Source organism: Oryctolagus cuniculus, chromosome 2 (genome assembly GCF_051225735.1).
Source record: "Oryctolagus cuniculus isolate XC-2025 breed Fujian yellow rabbit chromosome 2, ASM5122573v1, whole genome shotgun sequence".
NCBI lineage: Eukaryota > Metazoa > Chordata > Mammalia > Lagomorpha > Leporidae > Oryctolagus > Oryctolagus cuniculus.
Genome location: NC_142868.1, coordinates 41,346,990 through 41,373,581, shown reverse-complemented (window position 1 = coordinate 41,373,581; position 26,592 = coordinate 41,346,990). Strand labels below are relative to the sequence as shown.

The following is a 26,592-nucleotide window of genomic DNA, read 5'->3' as shown; positions in this document are numbered from 1 at the left end:
TTCGTGTACCATGAATTGGGCATGCCGTGGGTGCCTTTGTTGCTTCACACTGAGGAAAATGCTCCTGTAGCTCTCACCTTGCTCTTGCTCTGGGTAGGCGTGAACTGTGCCGTGCGCTCCAATACTTGCGAGGCGTCAGTCTTGCTTGTCTTGTTCTTAGGCTGATGGGAGAAAAGTTAAGCTCAAATGAGTCAACATAACAACCCGAGGCTCGTACTTGTACGTGCGCATGGCCCTGAAAAGGAATAAGTGGAAGCTGAAAGGAGGGGGACTTATGCCAATTTTGGACTTTTTCTTTTTAAAAAATTATTTTGTTTATTTGAAAGGCAGAGTTACAAAGAGAGAGGGAGAGAAATCTTTCATCCACTGGTTCATTCCCCAGATGGCCCCAAAGTTTAGGGTTGGGCCAGAAGCCAGGAGCCAGGAGCTTCCTCCAGGTCTCCCACGTGGGTACAAAGGCCCAAGCACTTGGACCATCCTCTGCTGTTTTTCCAGGTGCATTAGCAGGGAGTTGGATTGGAAGTGGAGCAGCCAGGACTCCAACCGGGATCCAAATGGGATTTGGGCATTGCATAACCCAGTACAGCACAATGCTGGCCCTAGGACAAGTCTTAAAACTTAGACTTCTATTTAAGTATTTTCTTTGACCATTAGGCTTGAATTTTGCCTTTACCAAAGACTGATGAGTACAGTAAATGTAGCCTAAGGTGTTTCTGACACTTATTTAGCAGACACGTGGTGTTTACTATACGGCAAGCACCATTAGTTGTAAGCACTTGGTAGTTATTTGCTTTGAGAATCCCACTGAGCTTCTTCAAGGTGGATGGTGGTGTCTTCCCTGCTGTGGAACCGAGGAACTGAGAACTGGGACGAAGTGACTTGCCTGGGTCACAGATAGCAGGTGTCGAGGTGACATGCTGAGCAAGAAAAGCCGGCACTGAGTCTGTTCTCTTACCCAAAAGTGTGCCTTTGAGATGGATTTTTTTTTTTAGAAAAATTAAATTCCAGTTTCACATTAAGGTCTATTTGAGGTTGGAGGCACTTTGTTGTGATTCTTGTTTTTCAGTTCTGAAAATAAACAGAGAAACACCTGTATAAGATTAGCCTTCCCAGTGTCGATGTTGCTTAGCAAAAATTCACGTGTGTTTCTTCTGTGCCTATTCCAGATGACTTTGGATATTATAAAGTTATAACAGCATAGAATGTTCTGAGTGATTTACTGTTGGAGGTTTTTTTTATTATTCCCAATAAAAAGCTTGTTGTTTTAACTAAAAGAAGAGCATTTAAAAAAAACTCCAAATAGCTCCTTGTATGATTCTTGGAAAATTCTTTTTCTAATTCAACACTCAGAGTGTGTTAATGAATGAAACCTTTTACAATGTCAGCTCTGGTCTTGGGCTTTGTCCTAGGTTACCTAGACCAAGTGGTGATGAGCAAAATTATTAACTTTGAGCTCGGCCAGGTCTGAGTGAAGCCTCAAACCCTCAGCTGGCTGCATGTGGCAGGGTCTGAGGTTCCTGGCAGGAGGAGTGGTAGTTGGGGAGGGACTATTTGCAGAAATGTTACAATCCTGCCCAGCATCATTCCTAGCCTACTGTTTGGTAATTTGTGCTTCCTTGTTTTTCAATCAGTCTAGTTATGGGGGTTATCAATTTTGTTAGTACTTTCATGAACCAACTCTTACTTTCATTGATTTTAAACATTTTATTAATTTCTGCTCTTTTATTTATTTCTTCCTTCTACTTTGCATTTTTAAAAATTTTATTTATTTGAAAGACAGAGTTTCAAAGAGGGTAGAGACAGAGAGACAGAGGTCTTTCATCTGCTGATTCATTCCGCAAATGGCCCCAATGGCCAGAGCTGGGCTGATCCAAAGCCAGGAGCCAGGAGCTTCCTCTGGGTCTCCCCTGCAAGTGCAGGGGCCCAAGGGCTTGGGCCATCTTCTGTTTTCCCAGGCCATAGCAGAGAGCTGGATTGGAAATGGAGCAGCCAGGACTCAAATTGGCTACGCCACAGTGCTGGCCCCATGGCCCCCCTGCTTTGCATTTAGTTTGCTATTCTTTTACTGGTTTCCACTATGAAAACTTAGATGATTAATTTTAAACCTTTATTCTCTTACAATATATGCATTTAAAGCTAACATTTACCTCCAAAGACTGCTTTAGTACTCTGAATTTTGATATGTTGTGTTTTCACTCAGATTTCATTCAAATGTTTTAAAATTTTCCCTTGTGAGTTCTTCTTTAGGCCATGAGTTATTTAGGAGTGCATTGCTTGATTTCAAGTATTTGGGAATTTCCCAGATATCTTTCTGATTAATTTGTTTTGGATGCAGAACATATTATGTATAATGGCAGTCTGGGAAATTTATTGAGATTTGTTTTGTGGCCTAGCATTTTACCCACATTATTCCCAATATTCTAGGGCCAGAGCTAAGGCATAGCAGGATTGAGCCAGCACCTGCAATGCTGGCATCCCATTTGGGCTCTGGTTCATATTCTGGCTGCACTTCCAATCTAGCTCATTGCTAATGGCCTGGGAAAGCAGCAAAAGATGGCCCAAGTGCTGGGGCCCCTGCACCCTCATGAGAGACCTGGATGAAGCTCCTGACTCCTGGCTTCTGGCTTTGGCCTGGCCCAGCCCTAGCCATTGCAACCATTTGGGGAGTGAACCAGTGGATGGAAGATCTCTCACTCTTTCTGTCTCTTCCTCTCTCTGTAACTTTGCCTTTCAAATAAATACATACTTCTAAAAATTTCATTATTCTAAGAAATTATCAAAATCAAGTGATCAAGTCATCCTTGACTTTTCTTTTTCATTCATACCTCAGTCAGTCAGTCAGCAAATCTTATTGCCTCTGTTTTAAAAATGTATCCAGGCCGGCGCTGCGGCTCACTAGGCTAATCCTCCAACTTGTGGCGCCGGCACACTGGGTTCTAGTCCCGGTCGGGGCACTGGATTCTGTCCCGGTTACCCCTCTTCCAGGCCAGCTCTTTGCTGTGGCCAGGGAGTGCAGTGGAGGATGGCCCAAGTACTTGGGCCCTGCATCCACATGGGAGACCAGGAGAAGCACCTGGCTCCTGGCTTCGGATCAGCGAGGTGCGCCGGCCGCAGCGCGCCAGCCGTGGCGGCCATTGGAGGGTGAACCAATGGCAAAGGAAGACCTTTCTCTCTGTCTCTCTCTCTCACTGTCCACTCTGCCTGTCAACAACAAAAAAAATGTATCCAGAATCTTCTTTCCACTTCCACTTCTACCATCCTGGTGTGAATCACTGTCACCTCTTTCTGAATTAATAGAATTGCCTTTTAACTGTTCCCTACGTGATCTGTCTTGTAAGACCTTACTGCTCTCACTTCGGCACACTGGTCTCCCTGCTTTTCTTTAAACACTCAAGCACAGTCCTGTCTTTACACATGTTTTCTTGCTCGGCAGGTACTTCCCATGGGCAGGGTGAGCTTTGTCACTGTATTCAAGTCTCTGCTAAATGAGACCTTCCCTGAAGATCCAGCCAAGGCAACCTGTCCCACCCTGTATCATAGTCTACCCCTTTACCTTGATGTTCTCCTTTGTCGTATCACTGATCACTACCTGATTTCTTATGTAGTTGCTATTTTGTTTATTGTCTTTCCCACCCCCTTAAGAAGCATGTTTCACAGGATGGAACCTTGATTTTGTTAACTGTTGAATCCCTAGTTCTTAGAAGAGAGCCTTGTATTTACTAAATATTTGTTGAATGAATAACTGTGCATGACATTAAGTCATATACTAGAGATGCAATGGACAGCATAGACACTGTCCTTGACTGCATGACATTTACAGTTCTTTTAAAGATTTATTTATTTGAAAGAGTGACAAAGAAAGAGGGAAAGACAGTGAGAGAGAGAGAGATCTTCCATCCGCTTGTTCACTCCCTAGGTGGCCACAATGGCTAGTGTTGAGCCAGGGAGCTGGATTGGAAGTGCAGCAGACAGACACCAACCAGTGCCTAATTGAGATGCTGGTATCTCAGGTGGCGACTTAACCTGCTACTCCACAATGCTGGCCCACATTTACAATTCTTACAGGGAGAAAGGTATTTCATAATTAATTATGTAATATTTAATTATTGTGATTATAAACACCACAGATACATCATTGACAGTTCCAACTAAAGTTCTTGTGGGGAGCAACCCGGACTAGACTGAGTTACTGGAATTAAGACTTATTCTATGCATCTGCTCTCCCACAATATGGCGCTGGGAGAGAAGAAAACAGCTTCTACACAGGTGCCTCCAGTTCAACCAATAAACTGTAGGACTTGCTCCTGATTGGAGGAGAGCAGCGTACTCGGCGTGTGGGCAGCCGAGTTGGGATTGGCAGAGGAGGACTATAAAGGAGGAGAGAGACAGCATGCACGAGGAACATCTAAGGGGAACACCTAAGGGGAACACCTGTGCAGCCCCCGAGAGAGCCGGCCGGCGGTGTGCCGCTCCCCTGCGGAAGTGGGGAATGTGGCCAGGGGGGACTGCCCTTCCACGGAGGTGGAAGGGACAGTAGCCAACCCGGGAAGAACCAGCAGCAAACCCGGGGAGGGCCGAGCAGACGAAAGAACAGCGCAGGGTCCTGTGTCGTTCCTCCACGAAGAGGGGGAGCGACATAATGGTGCCGTGACTCGGATATGAAGCCTAGGCAGGGTTCAGTGTCGTTCCTCCATGAAGAGGGGGAGCGACATAATGGTGCCGTGACTCGGATAGGAAACCTAGGATGGATAGGAAATCTAGGACGGATAGGAAACCTAGGAGGGAAGAAGTGGAAAATACCAGAGAGAGAGACTAGCAAACAGCCTAGGGAAAAGCCGGACGAAAAAGGTGCCGGAAGAAGCTATTGAAAGCCTAGGCATAGACTCAGATACGGACTACGGACTACGGGGGGAAGCTGGGAGAAATCTCTAAGGTCGAAAGCGAAAGTGAAAGCTAGAACAAACAGACTCGGATACGGACTGTGGGGAGAGGCCAGGAGAAATGAGGGAGGAATATTGTTGGAGGAAAGCTTGGGGAAACATACCGGGTAGAGAAAAATGTTAGGGAAATTGAAGCCGCGGGGGGCAGGCCGAGGCGGAAACGAAAGCCACTTTTGGATTCTCAAGTTAGCCCGGGAATAGGGGGCGAAAAGTTAAAACCAGAAGCGGAAACGTAAGCCTGGTTGGGATCCGTCTGATTAGCCCGGGGAGCAAAGGACGGGAAGCCAAACTGTGGGGCGGAGACGTAAGCTGGGTTGAATTCGCCAGGCTAGCCCGGGGAACTTGGATTGAATGCTAGTGGTGGAGACGCAAGCTACGCTGTGTGACTCGCGGAAGCCGCCGCGTGCAGAGAGAGCACGGGGCGTGAATAGATAGGGAACGCGGGGCTGGCGCGAGGCCGTGGTTCAGACGCGAAAGGGCTAGTGAGAGACCGCGGAGTGTGCGCGCGAAGCCGAGCCGCGCAGAGCCGGGAGCCCGCCGGCGGGGCGAGGCACCGGGAAGCCGCGCGGAGCCGTGAAGCTGCCGCGGGGCGGGAGCCGGGAAGCCGCGGGGATAAGAGAAACAGAAGTTTAGAAGTAAAATGAGAGCGGGAAGCTGCGGGGATAAGAGAAACAGAAGTTTAGAAGTAAAATGAGAGAAATAGGAATGCTGGAAGATAGAAGTAAAATGGGAGAAATAGGAATGCCCGGAGATAGAGAAGTAGAGAAATAGAAAGGCCTCCCCACAACACTGCAATGTGAGAGCTTGGATTCGGTCTGCCTGATTAAGTGAGGCGATGAGCACCTGCGGGCGGCTAGCAGCTTATGCGCCGCAGGTCACCGAAGACAGGCACGCTATCAACACCAATAAGGCCTCCCCACAACACAGCAATGAGAGAAATAAGGCCTCCCCACAACACAGCAATGAGAGAGCTTGGATTCGGTTTGCCTGATTGTCAGGGCTTGTAAGCCCCTGCAGGCAGAGCAGAGCATGCGCTGCAGGGCACCGAACACAGGCACGCATCAGCGCCTAAAAACCTCCTCACAACATGGCGAAGAGAGGACCCGGATTCGGTTTGCCTGATTGATAGGACTTGTAAGAACCTGTGGCAACTCTAGCAAGTAGAGCAGAGTGTGTGCCGCGGGACACCGAAGACAGGCGCGTATCAATGCCAAAAAATAAAAAGAAAGGGGGATCTGTGGGGAGCAACCCGGACTAGACTGAGTTACTGGAATTAAGACTTATTCTATGCATCTGCTCTCCCACAATATGGCGCTGGGAGAGAAGAAAACAGCTTCTACACAGGTGCCTCCAGTTCAACCAATAAACTGTAGGACTTGCTCCTGATTGGAGGAGAGCAGTGTACTCGGCGTGTGGGCAGCCGAGTTGGGATTGGCAGAGGAGGACTATAAAGGAGGAGAGAGACAGCATGCACGAGGAACATCTAAGGGGAACACCTAAGGGGAACACCTGTGCAGCCCCCGAGAGAGCCGGCCGGCGGTGTGCCGCTCCCCTGCGGAAGTGGGGAATGTGGCCAGGGGGGACTGCCCTTCCACGGAGGTGGAAGGGACAGTAGCCAACCCGGGAAGAACCAGCAGCAAACCCGGGGAGGGCCGAGCAGACGAAAGAACAGCGCAGGGTCCTGTGTCGTTCCTCCACGAAGAGGGGGAGCGACATAATGGTGCCGTGACTCGGATATGAAGCCTAGGCAGGGTTCAGTGTCGTTCCTCCACGAAGAGGGGGAGCGACAGTTCTTGATGTTTGGAAGACAGACTATCAAATATTTAATAATTTAGGGCCAAGAGACAGAATCCCACAAATTGTGTAATTTTTGAAACAGAAATATAAAGAATCAATGTCATGCAAATGAGCATCTATACTTAGAGGTAGTTTAAATAAGATTATAAAGGTTTAGAGGCAGCTGACAAAGCAGGACAGAGAACCAGATTAAAAGGAGCCTACTAAACAGCTAATCCAATGTGGCTTAGTTCTTTCTTTCAGTCAAGGTTACTGCAGGTCCCAGGAAAAGAAACCCAGTGGCAGATAGACTTGGTCAAGCTAATGACACTTTGGGGAGGAAAACAAAGCATAGCATTCTTACACTTTTAAGTTCGAAAAACATTTTGGTTGTATGTTTTATGTATGCAGACAAAATTCCTATTGCCTTCAGTTTCAACAAAGGAATACTGACTCCCCCACCCCTCTACCCAAGCCTTCCAATCCAATCTTTTTCTTGCCCACATTGCAGGCTCCTGTGAGTGCTCCCTCAGCTGTCTGTTACACTGAACTTTGGTCATCTCTGCTCCTGCCTGCCTCCCTCCTCTGCCTGGTTCCTGAGGAGAACACTTGTGTGTGCTCATAGATCTTGGAGCAGTGCCCAGCAGGTTGCTGGTGCTCAGGAATTATGTATTGAACTAATGAATAAACACTTGCATGAATTTCATGACTTTTTAAGATGTATTATTTTGCATTATTAAACATGCTACACACATACAAATAGGATGCAGATTTTCACTTAAAACACAAGAGATGAATTATTTTCTTTGGTCACATTTTGCTAGAATTATTTGACAAGTTATTTAGAAGCAATGTATAAACAATGACTTGGCATCTTTACATAAGCTAATTGCTTAACAGTCACAAGCATTTGGCTATCAGAAGTTCCATTGCAACATGTTGGATATTGGGAGCCTAAGCAGTGTGTTGCAAAACTCCAGTTTAGGTGCTATCCACCAGCTTAGAGGAAAGGGAGAGGAAGAGAGCACATTTATTTATTGAGTACTCTCTTGTACCCCCAGTGCACAGTATGCTGTAATCTTGTTCCATTTATACTCACAAAAGCCTGATGAATTAGGTATGATATTTCCATTTTATGAATAAAGAAATTAAGGTTCAGAAAGGTTAAGTAATTTTCTCAGACCACACTTCTAATACCCACTTTCTCAAGAATCAGAAATACGAAGTTCATCATCGATTATAGTTTTGGAAGGGGAAAGTTGCTTGAAGGAAATGTGAAAGCTAGTAAAGGAAGGAACCTTTGAGATAAAACACATGAGTCATTGCAAATATGTAATGAATTTTGTGCACGTGTGTGTGATTCACTGGGGAAGAGCTATTTTATGATGGCCACTAGCATGAAGTTTTATGATGTCAGCTGGGAATTAAGTAGGCAGAAGGAGATTTACTAGACTTATTACTCCAACCATTTTACTTAGCTCATTAAAATCAGTTTTAAAAGTTTTCAAATTACAAGCAAATCATGAGAAAGTGAGCATTCCATGGCTATATATGGGAGCACATTGCCAATCAGTATCTTGTTCAGTTTCTAGGTGTATTTACTTCTGTTACATTATTCTAGCTAACTCCAATATTTTTTTATTTATTTTTTTGACAGGCAGAGTTAGACAGTGAGAGAGAGAGAAACAGAGAGATAACTCCAAAACTTTAAAAAGAAACTAGGAAAATTTGTGGCAATGCAATTAATTATTGTGAAAAGAATCTTTACTTTGATATTTGTCTTTTTGAAATTATAGTAGCAGTTGGCCGGTGCTGCAGCTCACTAGGCTAATCCTCCTTCTGCGGTGCCGGCACACCGGGTTCTAGTCCTGGTCGGGGCGTCGGATTCTGTCCCGGTCGCTCCTCTTCCAGTCCAGCTCTCTGCTATGGCCCGGGAGTGCAGTGGAGGATGGCCCAAGTCCTTGGGCCCTACACCTGCATGGGAGACCAGGAGAAGCACCTGGCTCCTGGCTTCAGATCAGCGCAGCGCGCTGGCCACAGCGGCCATTGGAGGGTGAACCAATGGGAAAGGAAGACCTTTCTCTCTGTCTCTCTCACTGTCCACTCTGTCTGTAAAAAAAAAAAAAAAAAAAAAAAAAAAAAAAAAAAAAAAAAAACCAGAAGAAGAAGAAATTATAGTAGCCGTGAGCATTTGACCTAGTGATTAAGGCGTATGATAAGATGCTTGTTTCCAGTTCACAGTGCATGGATTTCAGCTCACCTCCAGTTCCCAATTCCAGACTCCTGACAGCACAGACCCTGGGAGGCAGCAGGTGGTGGTTCAGTAGTAGTTGGGTCCTTGCCTCCCATGTGGGAGACATGCATCTTGTTCGCAGCTCCTGCTTTGGCCTGGGCCAGTCCAGGTCACTGTGGGCAGTTGGGGAATGAACCAGCAGATGGGAGCTCTCTTTTTGTTTCTTTACTTAAAAAAAAAAAATTATAACAGTCCCTTATGCTTTAGGAATGATAAAACATTCTTAACATTACTAAAATCAATCCTTATAGCAAACCTATATGATATGATCACACCTATACCATGAAAACTGAAACTCATCGTTCATTATTGTGCTCCAAATCCCAGAAGTAATGAGCAGTAGGGTGAGATTCCAACTCAGTCTTGTGCCTCCAAAACCTGTGTATTGAAGCCCGGCATACCCTCATAGAAAGCTCCCTGAAAGTGGTTGGCAGTCCTTGGCATAGGCTGAGACAAAGTGCAATTCGATTTAAAAACAAGAAGGCTTCCACTTGTGACAACAGATAGTCATTTTCTGAAAATGCAAAGTCTTCAAGAAAAAGTATCAAACTGAAAATATTAAGGAGGTCCACAGATGGTCTGAGTACTTTCAATAATAAAAAGATTCAAGTCAGGTAATTAAGAGACATTAAAAATATTTCAAGGAGAAAATTTTTTACATGTGAAGCATGTAATGAAATTATGAAAAATAATAATGCAACTATTTTTTGCATTTATGCTCAGGTGCTATGTGAGATTACAAGTGTATCCAACTTACAGATGAAGAAGCAATTACAGCGGTGAAAAACAACATTTCCTCAAGTACGTACAGTATTCTTGGTGTCACGACTAGAGGTCTGTTGCTGAGCTAGGCGACTTGAATTAATCTTTCTTGTTTTACTGTCCATCTGGTAAAGGTGGTGCTCTAGAGTTAGAGAAGCCTGGGTATAGCGAGTGAGATGAAACACAGAACACCAATTTAACCTTGAATTCCATGTGCTATTTGACACCTACTTTCCATGTGTTACATCTGACAGCCCTATCTGGGTGTGAACTCAAGCTAATTTGGACACAATGCCATTGTAACCCTGGGCTGATCACTTCTGCTTGTAGCCTCTCTTCCTCCATAAAAATGAAGAACCTACAGTGTGCCTCGCACGACTGTTGAGGCTTTGGGACACTGCCTTCCTCTCTTGGGGCTTTCTCTCAGTGTGTCTACTCATTACTTATTTTTACCTTAATACCCAGAACATGTATTCTCATTTCATGCCTTTTGAAATGCATACAATTAGCTTTATGCAGACAGGTTTGAGATACTACCGTGTCATTCAAGGCCAGGAGCTTATTTTCCAAAGTAGATTATGTAGCTTTTCTTAGAGAGGACATAATAAAAGGGACTGACACAGTAACAGTTTAGCATACACATGTGGCTACATTGCTAGGTTTTTTGGGGGAAGTTTATCAGAGAGATGGATTTGTCAAAAACACTTGTATTAGCTGCTTAAAGGGTGTGTTTAAATACAAATGACATAACATGTTTTAAAAAATGATATATTTCGTAGAATATTGATTGATCAGCGTGCTGAAAAAAGGCAATAAAATAAAAGTCAGAGGTAAGCACACATTTTTTTGAGTTATATTGGCAGTATGAATTTAGGGTCATGGCAATGTTAATGCATTCTAACAACCTCATTTCTAAGAAAACACTAAATAATCAGAGATGAATATATTGACTTTTGAAAATGAAAATTAATTTTCAAATTGTTCAGAGAAAAAATCAATAGGAAAATCAATCAACAAGTCATAGAATAGACTATGATAAATATGCAATATTTAAATGATTGCTTTAAATAGAAACTTAGTAATATGAAAATTATCATAATATGTGAAGTATGAATCAGAATGATTTTATTTAAAAAGATACAATGGTAGATATGAAAGGTATCAATTTTAGTTATCCCAAAATGGTAAAACTATGTTTTAGTTTTATTTTTTCCTTTCCATCATATCAAAATTTTATGGTGCCTGGTTTATTTTGTGATTAAAATTAGAAAACTATTTTTAAAATTCTGGAACCCAGAAACCAAATTTCTTAAGGTACTCAGTACCACTCTATTTTCTTTTGGGCATTTTCTCTTTTTTGAGAGCCTCCATTTAACTGAGGTAATAACTGTAACCTGGGTTTTCAATGGTTAATCAGGAGGCAAATACTGCAAGTACTGGAGAAAGAATGACCCATTATTGCATCGGATAGATTTAAATAAAGGCAGTTTTGATTAAAACAGACAGCATTTATTTCATGTGTGTATTTAAGCTGTCAACTGTCCTATAAAAAAATTCTTAGGGAAATTAACTTTTAGGTCATCCAGTAACATTTAGACATTAACTGTCATATCGTAATGGTTTCTGCACATCTGAAGAATTAATTATTCTTAAAAGAGGTTCAGCTTCATCCTATTTTACTTATTGATCAGATATGTTTAAAATTTGTCATTTTCCATAAAATATACAATTAAAAAATCAGTGAGTAATGAAGTACGCACTATCTATATGTTACTAGTTTTTTAAAAATTAATTATTCTTTGTAAAAACCTAGACAGTATTTTCAAGATTGAAGCCATGGATAAAATTGGAAGTACAGTTTTTATAAAGCTTACCAAGAAATATGACCTTTAGTTATTTTCAAATTTGTTAAAAGGCATAGCTTTGAGAAACCCCTTTTATCTCCAACTCTCATACATATTAATAAGCTCAGGTTCAAGTACAGGATAATGATGATTTGGTTGCTGTTATTTTCATCCTTGTATAAATCCGTAAATCCAATACTGAGTCATGAAAATCCTCCTTTGTCAATGCCACGAATTGTTTCTTTCCCTGGGAATGACTAGGAAAACCAGCCATTTGTGCCCATGTAAGGAAAGCAAAAAAATCAACATATTTATTATCTAAAAAATTAGAATCTGGATTTCAACAATGTCAAGATTTACAGTATATTCCTGTTTGTATTGGATATACCACTGACATCTGCTCCTAAAAGACACAGATTATCACTTTAACAACCAAAGGTAAGAACCCAGGTTAATTGCAGTTATATTTTGACATATGCTTATACTTCTGTTTGATTGATTATTCAGTTTTGCTTTGCTTCCCATGTTATGTGCTTTCTAGATGCTGTTGATGGTCTTTATTGACTTTTCTGCATTTTTGGCAGATAAGTGAATATTCTACTAAAATGTAATTTTAGTTATAAATAACAATAAATAAATACCTGGCATTATGATTCTGCTGATCTGGGTATTGTAATAAATGTTGCTTGCTTTCTGAATTTTTAAAAAATATTTTACTTATTTATTTATTTGAGAAGCAGAGTTACAGACAGAGAGAGGGAGAGACAGAGAAAGGTCCTCCATCTGCTTGTTCACTCCCCAAATGGCTGCAATGGCCGGAGCTGGGCTGATTCAAAGCCAGGAGCTTGAGATTCCTCCTGGTCTCCCACGCTAGTACAAGAGGCCAAGCACTTAGGCCATCTTCCATGACTTTTCTAGGCCATAAGCAGAGAGCTGGATCAGAAGAAGAGCAGCTAGGACATGAACTGGTGTCCATATGGGATGCTGGTTCCACAGGCAGAGGCCTAGCCTACTATACCACTGTGCCAGCCCCTCTGAAAATTTTAATTCCATTTTTAGATGTCAAAAGCAATGACTTTAGCAGTTGTGTCTTTCACCAGAGGAAGCATTGTATGCAAGGACATTTCAAAAAGTTCATGGAAAAATGGAATTACAAGATGAATTTGCCTTGGTGTAAACATTTTTTTGAATCCCTGCATAGTTTTTTCATCATGTTCACTTCCATGAACTTTTTATAGACACATTACATGCATGGCTATCCAACTTTTTGGCACCAAAATAAGCTTATCTTTCAATTCTGTTTTTTATTAACTTTTTTCTTTCTCCTTAAATTATTTGAAGATAAAACACATTCATATAGATTGTAATAAAACTAATTAACTCCTGAAAATATGAACTCTAGCTCCCTGGGGACTTCTTAAGTGGTAAGGTAAGCATTTTTATAGCAACCTGCATCCCTCTTTTCAAAGATGGATAGGTGGTCTGAAGAGATGAAGTGGCTCACCCAAGGCTGTATATGTTACTGCTCTGTGATGGAGCCAGATTGTAAAACACCATGCCTTTGAATTCTCTGTGAAAGGCACGTGTATTTTAATTAGAAACTATTATCAATTAGCGTCATGTTTTATATTTATAAATTTAAAAACTACTATGGGTTGGCATTTGGCGTAGTGGTTAAGAAGCCAGTCTGGGACACGTGCGTGCCATGTTAGAGTACCTGCGCTTGAATCTTGGCTCTTTTCCTGATTCCAGCTTCCTACTAATGCACTCTCTCAGATATGGTAGATTATAGCTCAAGTGATTCAGTCCTTGCTACCCACACGGGAGACCTGGATTGAGTTCCCAATCCCTCCTTTCCGCCTGGCCCAGCCTCTGGCTGTTGTGGGCATTTGGGAATGAATCAGTGAATGGGATCTCTCTCTCTGCCTTTCAAATAAGTAAAATTGTTAAACAGAAATTTTTAAAAATTGAAAAATGTTTGTTACTATTCATAATTTTAATGTTACAATTACATTTTCTAAATATTAGTGATTTCATTCTATATTGGAAGATGGACATATTTAAATAAAGCTTTAAAAATGTTCCTCTTGTTAAAGATTGGTCTTATAATAGCTTTTTACATTTGACCTTTTTATTTATATATCTCTTAATCAATTTGTTTTATTACATTTGTTCTTTCACTCATCTAACATCCATAAACACTGTTTACCTATGCCATTGTTACATCAAGCTGGCAAACAAAAGAGTGTAGCATCAGGGTGTACATATAATTCAAACATCTAATAGTTATCTTTTGTACCTTATAGAGAATATACTTTCTTTCCTCCTTTCTGGGAACATTTATAAATAAAGTAATTCAGTAGAGCAAAAAGGATATAGGCTGCATTATAAGACTATAGTCAAATAAAGTTAGATATTAACAAGAAAAGTATAAATTAAAGATTGACCCCTTAGAAGTAAATTTTTTTTTAAAGGAATGGAAAAGAAACCTCAAGGAGGGTTGTTGGTTTTGTTTTTATTTGGAGAAACAAAGAGATGGAAAGGGGCAGACAGAGAGTACCTGTCTATTGGTTTACTCCACAAATTCCAGGAACAGCAGAGCCTGGGCCAGGAACTCACTTCTCCCATGTGGGTGGCAAGAACCCTGTCACGTAAGATGGAGTCCATGCTATCAAACCCAGATACTCCCAGAGGGGAACAGGCAGTCTTACCTGTTGTCTCACTCACTAGGCTAAATACTCACTTCTCAAATAGGTTTTTAGTTGAAAAAAACAACAAAACAGTTATTTCAGATAGTTCTCTTTCTCTTTTTTAAGTTGTAAAGTAAATGTGTGCTAAAAACTAAAAAGCCTGGGTGAGACAGCTCATTTTCTACAAAGACAGATGTCTGAACTTAGGTAAAAATTAAGTTGACTAAAAATTACAGACCATATAGAATCAGGTGTCCAAGAACAACCTGCGAAAAAGTCCCTGCACTGTACATATTTTCTACTTAGTAATTAATCTAACAAATACATTTTTAGTGCCTACTACAATGCCAGACAGTGTCCTAGGCCTTTTCCCTGTTGCTACCCACTAACACGTGAAAGCAGTAAGTGCACACGGTACTGCTGCCCTTTACTTCCGGTGATCATGTGCAGGGAGTGGGCTTCCATATTCAAATTTTGGCTATGACTCTAACCGGACTTTCCACAGCTCATCCTTAAAGGGGAAATGTAATGTGCCATTCCAGCAGCAGACAACCAGGATTTTTTTTTAGCTTTTATTTAATGAATATAAATTTCCAAAGTACAGCTTATGGATTACAATGGCTTCCCCCCCATAACGTCCCTGCCACCCGCAACCCTCCCCTTTCCCACTCCCTCTCCCCTTCCATTCATATCAAGATTCATTTTCGATTCTCTTTATATACAGAAGATCAGTTTAGCATACATTAAGTAAAGATTTCAACAGTTTGCTCCCACACAGAAACATAAAGACAACCAGGATTTTGAACTATGATAACACAGGTACTCTATAGATTGGGACAGGTGCATAAAATTGCATCTTAGAGTTTGCAGATGTCACCATTCCAAAGTACAGATCAATCTGAGCTTTAACACTTCATTAACTTTAATTGATGAAAAGACAATTGATAAAATTTATCATGTTTTCTTGATAAAATAGTGAATTAGTAATAAGAGAAAGCTTTCTTAGCACAGTGGTTTTTATCTAGCCCAGAATTGGCCATTGTGGTCATCTGGGGAGTGAACCAGCAGAGGGAAGATCTCTCTCTGTGTCTACCACTCTCTCTCTCTCTCTGGAACTCTGCCTTTCAAATAAATAAAAACAGATCTTTAAAAAAATGTAGAAGTATCCTTTGTCATGTGATAAAAACTTACTATGTTAACATTGTTGATTCTTCCAAATTCATAAATTTAATAAAATTTTTTTATAGTAGATTATGAATTTTCTTAGGAATTTGATAAGATTATCCTAAAAGGAACCCACATTCATAAATGTATATGTTGTCCTGTCATAGAAACAAGTCATTCTTAAATAAGAATAAATGGTCACTTAAATGCAGTCATAAAAGTGATAAGTGTAGATGTATGTATTTTGATGAAATACACATATAGTAGTAGTGCAATAAAATACATAACCAAAGTAAAAGAAAATATGTTAGTTGAATGTTATGAGCCAAGCACTGGGAAATGTACAATTTAAAGCTCCTTGGTAGTTCCTTTCAAGTCTGGTGGGAGAGACACTGACACGAATGGATCATAATCACATAATGGGTTGGTGCATGGGTGATGAGTTTGCTACTTTCTGTGGACGTTGAGGAGGAGTCACAAGCATGTGGCCATCCTAATTCTAGCTGTCTTAGTCTGCCAGGGCTGCCATAACAGCCTGTCACAGGCTGAGCAGCTTAAACAAGAGAGCATTATTTCCCATGGTTTTGGAAGCTGCAAGTTGCAGGTAGAGGCGCCAGCAGGTTGGGTTTCTTCTGAGACCTCTGTCTTGGCTTACACTTGGCCATAGCCTAGCCCTCTCCTTGAATGATCTTTCCTGTGTGCGCATACATCCCTCAGGGGTCTCTGTGTGTTCTGAAATGACATTAGGTGTTTTGGAAAGGCTAGCTAAAGAGTCCACTACTTGCATTAGGGTGGACCTCATCCAGTCACTTGCCAGATTAGACTAGGCCCACCCCAATGGCCTCACTTTGACTTTGTCACCTGTTTAAAAGTCCTACTTCCAAATATGGTCATATACTGATATACTAAGGGTTAGGGCCTTAAAAAATGAATTTGGAGGGGATACGAGTCAGCTCATAACACCAGCCATAGAAAATACCTGCCCTTCTTCTCCTTCTTTCTCTTCTTCCTCCTCTTCCTCATCCTCCTCTTCTCTTATTTACTTTATTGTCTGGCAAACTCCTACTCACCCTTCAAAATCCAATTACATAACCCCTGCTTTGGGAATCTTTGCATGACTGTCCCAGCACTAACAGGATTGGCCTATGCACACATGGTATTATCATGCTGGATTTTTATTATTTTCGGGTTTCTCTTATTAACTCCTGGATTGGAAGCCTGTCTTGAGCAACGTCTCCCCTCTTACTTTGCTTTCTCCCCATCACTCCTCAGCAAACTACAGGGCATTGCTTTTATGGTAGTGAATGCTTTTACAATAGTGAATTTATAATACAAATATTGAGAAGTAAAAATATCAACTAAGTACAATTGATTTATGTCACTTGAAAGTTGTTTGAAAGTAAAGCTATCAACAGTTTAAATGTACTCCTTTTGGAATAAAGTAAGAGAAGTAGAAAAAAAGTTACTTTGATGGTTGAGTACTGACTGTGATTACCAGAATCTCTGTGGAGTTAGTGTCCAGCAGTCTTTGTGTGCTGAGTTCTGAGTATTTGCTCGTAACCAGGGATGTAGAGAAAAACAAAGTAAGTTCCCTGCCCTCAAGAAGCTTACAGAACATTGGGAAAATGGGGCATTCACCTGTAAATATAGATGTTTGTGCAAATAACTAATTGCCTGGGTCCTGCTGCTATATCAAGATTCTACAGCCTGGCGCTGGCATCACAACATGGAGGGAGAGCAAGTAAGCATGTGTGAGATGGCGGTGGGCAAATGGAGCCAGACTTACCCTTTTCATCAGGAATCCACTCTCTCAGTAACTAAGCCACTCTTGGCATCATGACATTAATCTATTCTTGGGAGTAGAGCCCTGGTGACCTAATGACCCTTTAATGAACTCCTTAATATGGTTTCAGTGGCAATTAAATTGCAATATGAGTTTTAGAGGTGACTTTCAAACCATACCAGTGCCAAAGGAGGGAATTAAAATACAGGCAAAATAGAAAATAGATAGTGAAATCAAAATAGATTTGATAGTAGATAGAATCTTGAGCTTGACTTGCCAAAAACACCTGTTAGCAGCATGAATTTCTGTTCCATAATTTCATTATAGAGCAGATATGGGAGTCAAGCACCCTAACATAGAAGCCAGGAAAAACTTTACATAATCAGAATTTGTTAATTTCTGTTATCAAATACTCAGAATTCTGAATACTTTCTCATCCATTGAAGATGAAGTTGTGGGAATGATAACACATTAAGTTCTCCAGCTATTGTGTGATCTTTGTTCTTACTCTTGCTTAGTACAACATTGATTTTAAAGAAAATGTTCCTTGTTGATGAAGGATCTTGTGATGGTCTAAGGTCATAATTACAGGTATTATTTTGTTGTTGTAATCAATTCCTTATATTTATTTAACAAACATTTATTAACAAATATTCCCAGTTCTGCAGACCAGGACTATGGTAGTAAACAAAACAGACTTCCTGTTCTTATGATGCTTATGTTTTCAGGACCTTAAAACACTGTCATATTTTTTTTTTAATTCTTTTTTTGACAGAGTGGACAGTGAGAGAGAGAGAGAGAGAGACAGAGAGAAAGGTCTTCCTTTTGCCATTGGTTCACCCTCCAATGGCCGCCGCGGCCGGCACGCTGCGGCTGGCGCACTGTGCTGATCCAAAGGCAGGAGCCAGGTACTTATCCTGGTCTCCCAAGGGGTGCAGGGCCCAAGCACTTGGGCCATCCTCCACTGCACTCCCAGGCCATAGCAGAGAGCTGGCCTGGAAGAGGGGCAACCGGGACAGAATCCGGCGCCCTGACCGGGACTAGAACCTGGTGTGCCGGTGCTGCTAGGCGGAGGATTAGCCTGTTGAGCCGCGGCGCCGGCCGTCATATTTTTTGATCTTGTAAAATGTTTTAGTTTTAAAAAGGAGTACTGGAAAAATATTTACTTACTTAGTAATTGGCTTTTGATTGAGATTTCTGTTTTATGATAGATACTGTATATGTTTTCTGTAGATTGTAAAGATGATAATGGCTATGATGCTAATAATCTCTTTGGCAAAGTTGTTCATTGTTGAGAAAGTATTGGATTTTCTTCATATATTGGTAACAGTTGATTTAAGCTTGACAAGTACTTGTGCTTGGCATGGGCATATATAGCAGTGGTATTGTCTGCTCTGGGGAGTTTGAAGGAATTGTAGCTGGCTTATGATCCTATAAGGATAATTCTCATTTTCTTTGATAATTGCTTTGACAATTTTGACTTCTCAAAGTGATAGTTTGGAGGGAGGAGATTATAGAAAGAAGATTGTTTTAATCGTTTTAGCTTTCTTTGTCTGTGTTCTAAGGAAGCTGATGGTTGTTTCTTCCTGAACTCTGAGATTATATAATGACTGTATCAAGTTGCATTGTATAACACCTCACAGCCTGTATGGTTTCATCATCTCCCCACTGAGACTCATTACACCAGGCAGGACAGGTGCTTCCACCTCCCCTTTACAGAAGAGGAGTGAGATGCAGGAAGCTCCCTGTCAGGGTTTCTCAGCAACTTGCTGAAGAGCTGGGCTGGACAGAGTCCTTGCTGAGCAGTGATGGCAGGTCCCAGGCCGTGGCTGCCTCTGCTGTAGAGCAGGCTGAGCCCGTCCCAGTGCTTGCACAATGCTGAGCATTGTTAAACATTAAGAAACAGACTTAGCAATTAAACACCGAGATTGGGCAAGAAGTGGAAAACATGGCTTATTGATTTATTTTCACCCTTTTATGCAGTAGAGCTCCAAAAGGTACTCCTTCTGTCCAACTGAAACTTCGTAGCCTTTGACCCAGGTGTCCCCTTTCCAATAATGGTCAGCATTGTCTAAAAGCAAAGATGCTCGGGGCCAGCGTGGCTCACTTGGTTAATCCTCCGCCTGCGGCACCAGCATCCCATATGGGCGCCGGGTTCTAGCCCTGGTTGCTCCTCTTTTAGTCCATCTCTCTGCTGTGGCCCCGGAAGGCAGTGGAGGATGGCCCAAGTGTTTGGGCCCTGCACCTGCATGGGAGACCGGAAGGAGGCACCTGGCTCCTGGCTTCGGATTGGTGCAGCGCTGGCCGTAGTGGCCATTTAGGGGGTGAACCAACGGAAGGAAGACCTTTCTCTCTGTCTCTGTCTCTGTCTATAACTCTACCTGTCAAATAAATTAAAAAAATAAAATAAAATAAAAGCAAAGATGCTGAGTGGATGATTTTCACTATTAAATAGAATCCCATTTAAAAAAAAACTTTTATTTTCTTATTAAAAAATACATTAAGGGGCAAATGTTGTGGTGTAGCTGCTAAGCTGCTGCTTGGGACACCTGTGTCCCATGTCAGAGGCCCTGAGTTAGAGTCCCAGCTCTGTTTTCCAATCCAGCTTCCTGCTGATGCACACCCTGCGAGGCAGTAGATGATGGCTTAAGTACTTGGGCCCCAGCCACCTCTGTGGGAGACCCCGATGGAGTTCCTGACTTCGGACTCAGCCTGGCCCACCCTTGTCTATTGTAGGCATTTGGGAAGTAAACCAGCCAATGGAAGATTCATATTCTCTCTCTCCCTCTTTCTCTCTCTCTCTTCCTCTCTGATCCTTCCTCCCTTCCTCCCTTCCTCCCTCTCTACCTGTGTCTCTCTGTTGATCAGCTTCCAAATAAATACAGTAGTAACAAAACATTTAAAAAATATGGAGAAAATACAGATTAATATAAAAAGAAAGCAAAAATACTGATAATCCACTGCCAAAGAACATATTTAACATTAAAGTGCTTAATCTTTCTGTGCATATATGTATAGTTTTTAAGAAAGTGATGTGAGGCTGCCACCACGGCTCACTAGGTTCACCCTCTGCCTGCAGCGCCAGTACCCCAGGTTCTAGTCCCGGTTGGGGCACCGGATTCTGTCCTGGTTGCTCCTCTTCCAGTCCAGCTCTCTGTTGTGGCCCAGAAGGGCAGTGGAGGATGGCCCAGGTGCTTGGGCCCTGCACCTGTGTGGGAGACCAGGAAGAAGCACCTGGCTCCTGGCTTCGGATCGGTGCAGGGCGCTGGCTGTAGCGGCCATTTGGGGGGTGAACCAATGGAAAGAAAGACCTTTTTCTCTGTCTCTCTCTCTCTCACTGTCTAATTCTGCCTGTCAAAAAAAAAAAAAAAGTGATGTGATACTACAAATATTATTTAGCATTGTGCTTTTTACTGCTTAATGAGATCAACATTTTTTATATAATGTTCTAAGAAAAATATTGAAATGCATCCTTTTATTATAGAATAGTGCATATTCATTGTATAAAATTTGAATCATACAGAGGTATGTAGTTGTGCTCTCTGTAGAGTTGACTGTTGTTTATAGTTTAGTACATATTATTCTGCACTTTCTGTGAAGCCTGAGTTTTACCCCTTGCTTTGGTGCATTGGAGTACCTTTCTTTAGAAAATGTTAGAACTACTGGAGCAGAGAGTATCATTTTGAAAGAACAATGAATACACAACAGATGTTTCATTTGGAATGATCTGTAGGAGCACCCACATAGAATACTACACAAGCAACCAGCAACATAAAAGAAACCTTATGGATGTTGATCATCTTTGGTCACCTTCAAATAATCCTTAAGTAGCATGTTTGTTCTGAGTTACCAAGTACATTGCTGCCCCTGTTTAAGGTGATGTTTTGAGGTCTGTGTTTGATGCCAGCCTTACAGTCTGGATTCCTTAGTACAGTTCTCAGTTTCCTTGCTTGGGTGAAAACACAAACATTTACATATAAACATTTAACTTTTGGAGTTATATTCATAAATCCGAATCACAACATATTGTGATGACAATGAATGAGATTATGTGAGTTAGAATGTTATGTAAGTCATAAAGTGGTAGGCAAATATTTAGTGCTGTACGATCTACACGGTTGATGGGTTAGCAAAGTACACATGTGATAATAGCAGAATTTTATACTTTAGAAAGGTAGAATTAAAATGAACTTAATAATCAGAGGGTCAGTGGTGCATGGTTACTTGTGAGATAATAATGCCTGACACCTGGCAGGTGTTTATTAAGTGTGTCTAAATGTTGTATAGATGAAAGAATACAACTGAAAAAAAATGGAGCAAGAATATAAACATGTAATTCACAGTGGAAGACATCCAAATGACTAACACACAGGAGAGTTTGTCCTTCCCCAGTGAATGCAAATTGAAGACCAGAGTGCAAGCAGTTTCTCACTCCTTGGGTGGAGAGAAACTTCAAAATTTGACAATATAAAATGTTGGTGAGGATGTGGGGAAAATGATATGCTTACTTGTGTGGGTCCAACAGCCCAATCAATTATTCATGAATAGAAAGGGGATAAAAATAGAAAAGGAGGGACCGGTGCTGTGGTGTAGCGGGTGAAGCTGCCACCTGCAGTACCGACATCCCATACGGGCAATGGTTCAAGTTCTGGCTGCTCCACTTCTGATCTGGCTCTCTGCTATGGCCTGGAAAAGCAGTAGAAGATGGCCCAAATCCTTGGGCCCCTGCACCCACGTGGGAGACCCAGAAGAAGCTCCTGGCTCCTGGCTTCAGATCAACACAGCTCTGGCCATTGCAGCCATTTGGGGAGTGAATCAGCAGATGGAGGTTCACTTTCTCGATCTCTCTCTCTCTCTCTCTCTCTCTGCCTCTCTGAAACTCTGCATATCAAATAAATGAAAAGAAAAGGAAGAGAAGATGGTGTACAGGACATAATATTAACAAACCATATTATAAAATGAAATAGCTCGCCGGCACCATAGCTCACTAGGTTAATCCTCTGCCTGTTGCACTGGTACCCCAGGTTCTAGTCCCGGTCAGGGTCCAGATTCTATCCTGGTTGCTCCTCTTCCAGGCCAGCTCTCTGCTGTGGCCCGGGAGTACAGTGGAGGATGGTCCAAGTCCTTGGGCCCTGCACCCGCATGGGAGACCAGGATAAGTACCTGGCTCCTGGCTTCTGATAAGCGCGGTGCGCCAGCCACAGTGGCCATTGTGGGGTGAACCAACGGAAAAGGAAGACATTTCTCTCTGTCTCTCTCTCTCACTGTCCACTCTGCCTGTCAAAAAAAAAAGAAATAGCTCTATTAGTGCAGATAATTTTCAAAACAATTTTGAATGAAATAAATCAAGTTGTAGAATATTTCCATAGTAATAATAATAACATCTCTATCTAGGACGATACTGCTTCATAAACCTAAAAGACATGTTCAAAGCTATCCTTTGGTTATGGATGCTTACATAGGTATGAAAAGGATGGGGAATGACTTGGAAAGATACACAGCAAACTTACAGAGGTGGCTGCTTCTAGGGAGGTGAGGTAGGTGGCTGTTTGTTAAAAAGCTTCAACTTTAGGTGTAAAGATTTTTTTTTAACAGAGAAGGACTGGGAGCTAATATGACTAAAGTCAAAGTTAACCGTGGTGGTAGAAATACAGATGATATAATTTTATACTATTTTTTCATATAAAAATATTCATTTTTTAGTGGGCAATCTTTCCATTGTATAATGTATTAACTTTTTTAAAAAAAATTCCTTTTTATATAGTTGAATGTCAAAGCATAGTGAATAATTTTATGACTTCTTTAAAATATATACGTGAAGAAAAACACAGACATTTGCCATACCAACAGTAGGCATTAATTTAAAAAGATAGTCCCAATAATTTAATAAAACTCCCAGAAACAATCATTTCTGAAATGTAGGAGATTTAAAACATAAATATAAAAGGCTAAGAGGCAAAAGGCAAAAGGATTCACTCTTGCCTTTTCTTTTTAAGTAAATATCCAAATAATTTGTGATATGCAGAAAGTTCAAGTGACAGCAGTTGCGGCCTCCATCACCCTCAGAAGCGCTGTCCCTGCTCTGGGGATAGACACCGCACTGAGGACAGCAACATGTCTCTGATTGGCTTCGTGGGATTCTCCTGCAGGTCCGTCTTGATCGCCCCTGACTCGGCCAGTTTCCACTCCAACTTATCTGAGTCAAGTTCATGCCACCCAACACTAGGGGACCAATAAGCTGAGCCTTGATCTCACCTTCAAGGTAAATGAATACTGTGGGCAGATTCCTATCAGGATAATTGGGTTTAAATTGTGCTGAGATGGTTTTGATAAACTTCGTATCAGGAAACTTCCTGGCAAGTCCACCAGAGTGTTGATTTATCAGGGCACAGGGGGAATCCTTTGTTGGTAAAGGTGCAAGATTACCCAGAAGTCCTCACCAGCTTTGGTAACTTCTCAGATGTAATCTTTTCCTGAAATCTCTAAAACTTCTTCAAATTTATTCTTTTCTTGAGTTGCTCTCCACTCAGCCAGTCTTTGCTGCCTGTACGTTTCAATAGCACATTCTTCCACTTCATTAAATTCATCTTCATTGCCGTCCAGTTCTTCCAGTGGCGTATCTTCATATGTCTGACCACTGACTGCTGGAGCACTTGTTCCTCCTCTCCGCCGCCTCCTTTCCCAACTCTTTCAGACTCCCCTTTGAGGGCAGGATGCCCTCCACTCGGTGTCTGCGTTGGGGTCCTGCGTGTAGTCCCACAGTGCTCAAGCCTCAGAATATTCATTTTTTCTCCCGCAAACGTGAGCGGGTACTTGCTAGATGCTAAGCACAGTGCCAAATGCTTAGGAGAGAGGAGTGAAACACAAAACAAAACAAACAAAAACCACTTACTTTCTTAAAGGGCTCAGTCTAGTGAACTTATAAAAAATCTGTTGTGTTTTTCCTAAGGAATATAGTGGATTCAGAATCTCTGCATAGGATGGAGTTAGGAGCCAGTTGGTTAGAAGTGAGGGTTAGAAATGTATCTTAAATGTATCCAATTATTTACCAAATCTGCTGTTTTCTTTTTTCTTTTGAAGATTTATTTTATTTATTTGAAAGACACAGTTACAGAGAGAGGTAGAGACAGAGACAGAGATCTTGCATCCACTGGTTCACTCCTCAATTGGCTGCAACGGCTGGAGCTGTGCCAATCTGAAGCCAGGACCAAGGAACTTCTTCTGGGTCTCCTACGTGGGTGCAGGGGCCCAAGGACTTAGGCCATCTTCTACTGCTATCCCAGGCCATAGCAGAGAGCTGGGACAGAAGAGGAGCAGCTGGGACTAAAACCAGCACCTATATGGGATGCTGGCACTTCAGGCCAGGGTATTAACCTGCTGTGCCACAGTGCTGCACCTGCTGTTTTCTAAAAGTATATTTATTTGGGGGTGGCTTGGATATCCTTAAGGATATAATTAGCGTGTGAAACCCCCAAGGCCACCTCTTTGCTTGATTGTTGTTGTAAGAGGTACATTTTGAATGATTGTTCCTGCATTGTAAAGAGTTGCTTAGTTCAAAAGAGATGGTGTAGTCCCAGCTTTGGTGGAAAAGATCACGCTGATAGGAATGAGGCAAAGATAAACATGGTCACTTGGGTAATGGGTGACTGAGTTCATACCATGCCTTTTCTGAAAGCATGGAAAGGACCTGGGCTTTGAAGAGCTTGTTTTTACACACCAGCTGTAGGACAAAAGTCATGTGACCTTTGGCAAGTCTTTTAACTTCTTTGAGCTTTATATCATGAACTGTGAAAAAGAGAACATAAAGCCCACGTCTCAGATTCCTGTGTGGATTCAGTGTGCTAACCTGTACCTAACGTAGTACTTGACCTGTGGCGGGCACTCAATAAACATTGTTTTCCTTTCTGTCTTTGTCCTGGGAGTTGAAGCCATCAAGGCTGCAGAGGGAGCACTGGGTGCAGGGAACGGCCATGTTCTGGAAGTTCTTCCTCACCTGCATATCCCTGTACTGCCTGCATCTGCCCCACACGTGGAAAGGACGCACTGCAGCTTCCAGGAGCACTCTCCCTGAAGCTGTCAGAAAGGCTTCACTGCCAGTCTGCAACACTGGTTAGCACTGGGGGACATTCGGAGGATACCCACACTAGAAGTGCTTGACTCACTTAGCAAGGGGATGGTACTCTCCTGCCTCCCATTGGCCACTTCTATTTTTTTAAACATTGTTTTATTTATGTAAGGTGAACATATTTAATGCATTTCATTTATACAGATTTAGGAGCATAGTGATACTTTCCACCTTACCCTCTCTCCCACCCATGCTTCCATCCTTCCTCCTCCTCCTCCTTCCTTTCTTGTTAGTTGTTTTTTTTTTTTTTTTTTTTTTTTTGACAGGCAGAGTGGACAGCGAGAGAGACAGAGAGAAAGGTCTTCCTTCTGTTGGTTCACCCCCCCAATGGCCGCTGCGGCCAGTGCACTGTGCCGATCCGAAGGCAGGAGCCAGGTGCTTCTCCTCGTCTCCTATATGGGTGCAGGGCCCAAGGACTTGGGCCATCCTCCACTGCACTCCCAGGCCACAGCAGAGAGCTGGCCTGGAAGAGGGGCAACTGGGACAGAATCCGGCGCCCCGACCGGGACTAGAACCTGGGGTGCCGGTGCCACAGGTGGAGGATTAGCCTAGTGAGCCGCGGTGCCGGCCTCTTGTTCTTTCATTTAATTTTTACAATTACATAGTTTCAGCTTATTTTATAATCATAAAATTAACCCTCTACTAAGTAAAGAATTCAATAAATAGTAAAAAAAAAAAAAAAACACTATTCCGTAACAGTCGAAACAAGGGCTGTAAACAATAATCAATTATGGAAGTGTCAATTTTACTGCTATGCAATATGTTTTTTATACTCTATTAGTTATCACAGATCAGGGAAAACATATGGTATTTGTCTTTTTGGGACTGGCTTACTTTATTAAGTATAATGGTTTCCAGTTGTATCCATTTTGTTGTGAAAGACAGGATTTCATTTTTTTTTTTTTTTACAGCTGAACAATATTCCAAAGTGTATATTTACTACATTTCTTTATAGAATCATTGGTTGATGGGCATCTGGGTTGATTCCACATCTTAGCTATTGTGAATTGAGCTGCAATAAGCATGGGGGTACAGAGAACTCTTTCATATGCTGGTGTCACTTTGGGTAAATTCCCAGGAGTGGAATGGCAGGGTGATATGGTAGGTCTGTATGCAGATTTCTGAGGTACCTCCATACCTCACATCTTCCACAGTGGATGTACTAGTTTGCATTCCCACAAACAGTGGATTAGGGTACCGTTTTCCCCACATCCT

At 42.0% G+C, this 26,592-nt stretch overlaps 1 protein-coding gene and 1 pseudogene across 1 annotated transcript in view; one reads left to right on the top strand and one right to left on the bottom strand.

Annotated features, from left to right (window-relative positions):
• Positions 1-44: 44 nt before the first annotated feature.
• On the bottom strand, positions 45-25,270 carry LOC100356609 (phosducin-like protein 3; annotated as a pseudogene).
• CNGA1 (cyclic nucleotide gated channel subunit alpha 1) overlaps positions 11,920-26,592 on the top strand; it is a 48,803-nt gene continuing 34,130 nt past the window's right edge. Inside the window, exon 1 of the mRNA XM_008248606.5 lies at positions 11,920-12,053. The gene's annotated coding sequence lies outside the window, so the exon portion shown is untranslated. The remainder of the gene's footprint in view (positions 12,054-26,592) is intronic.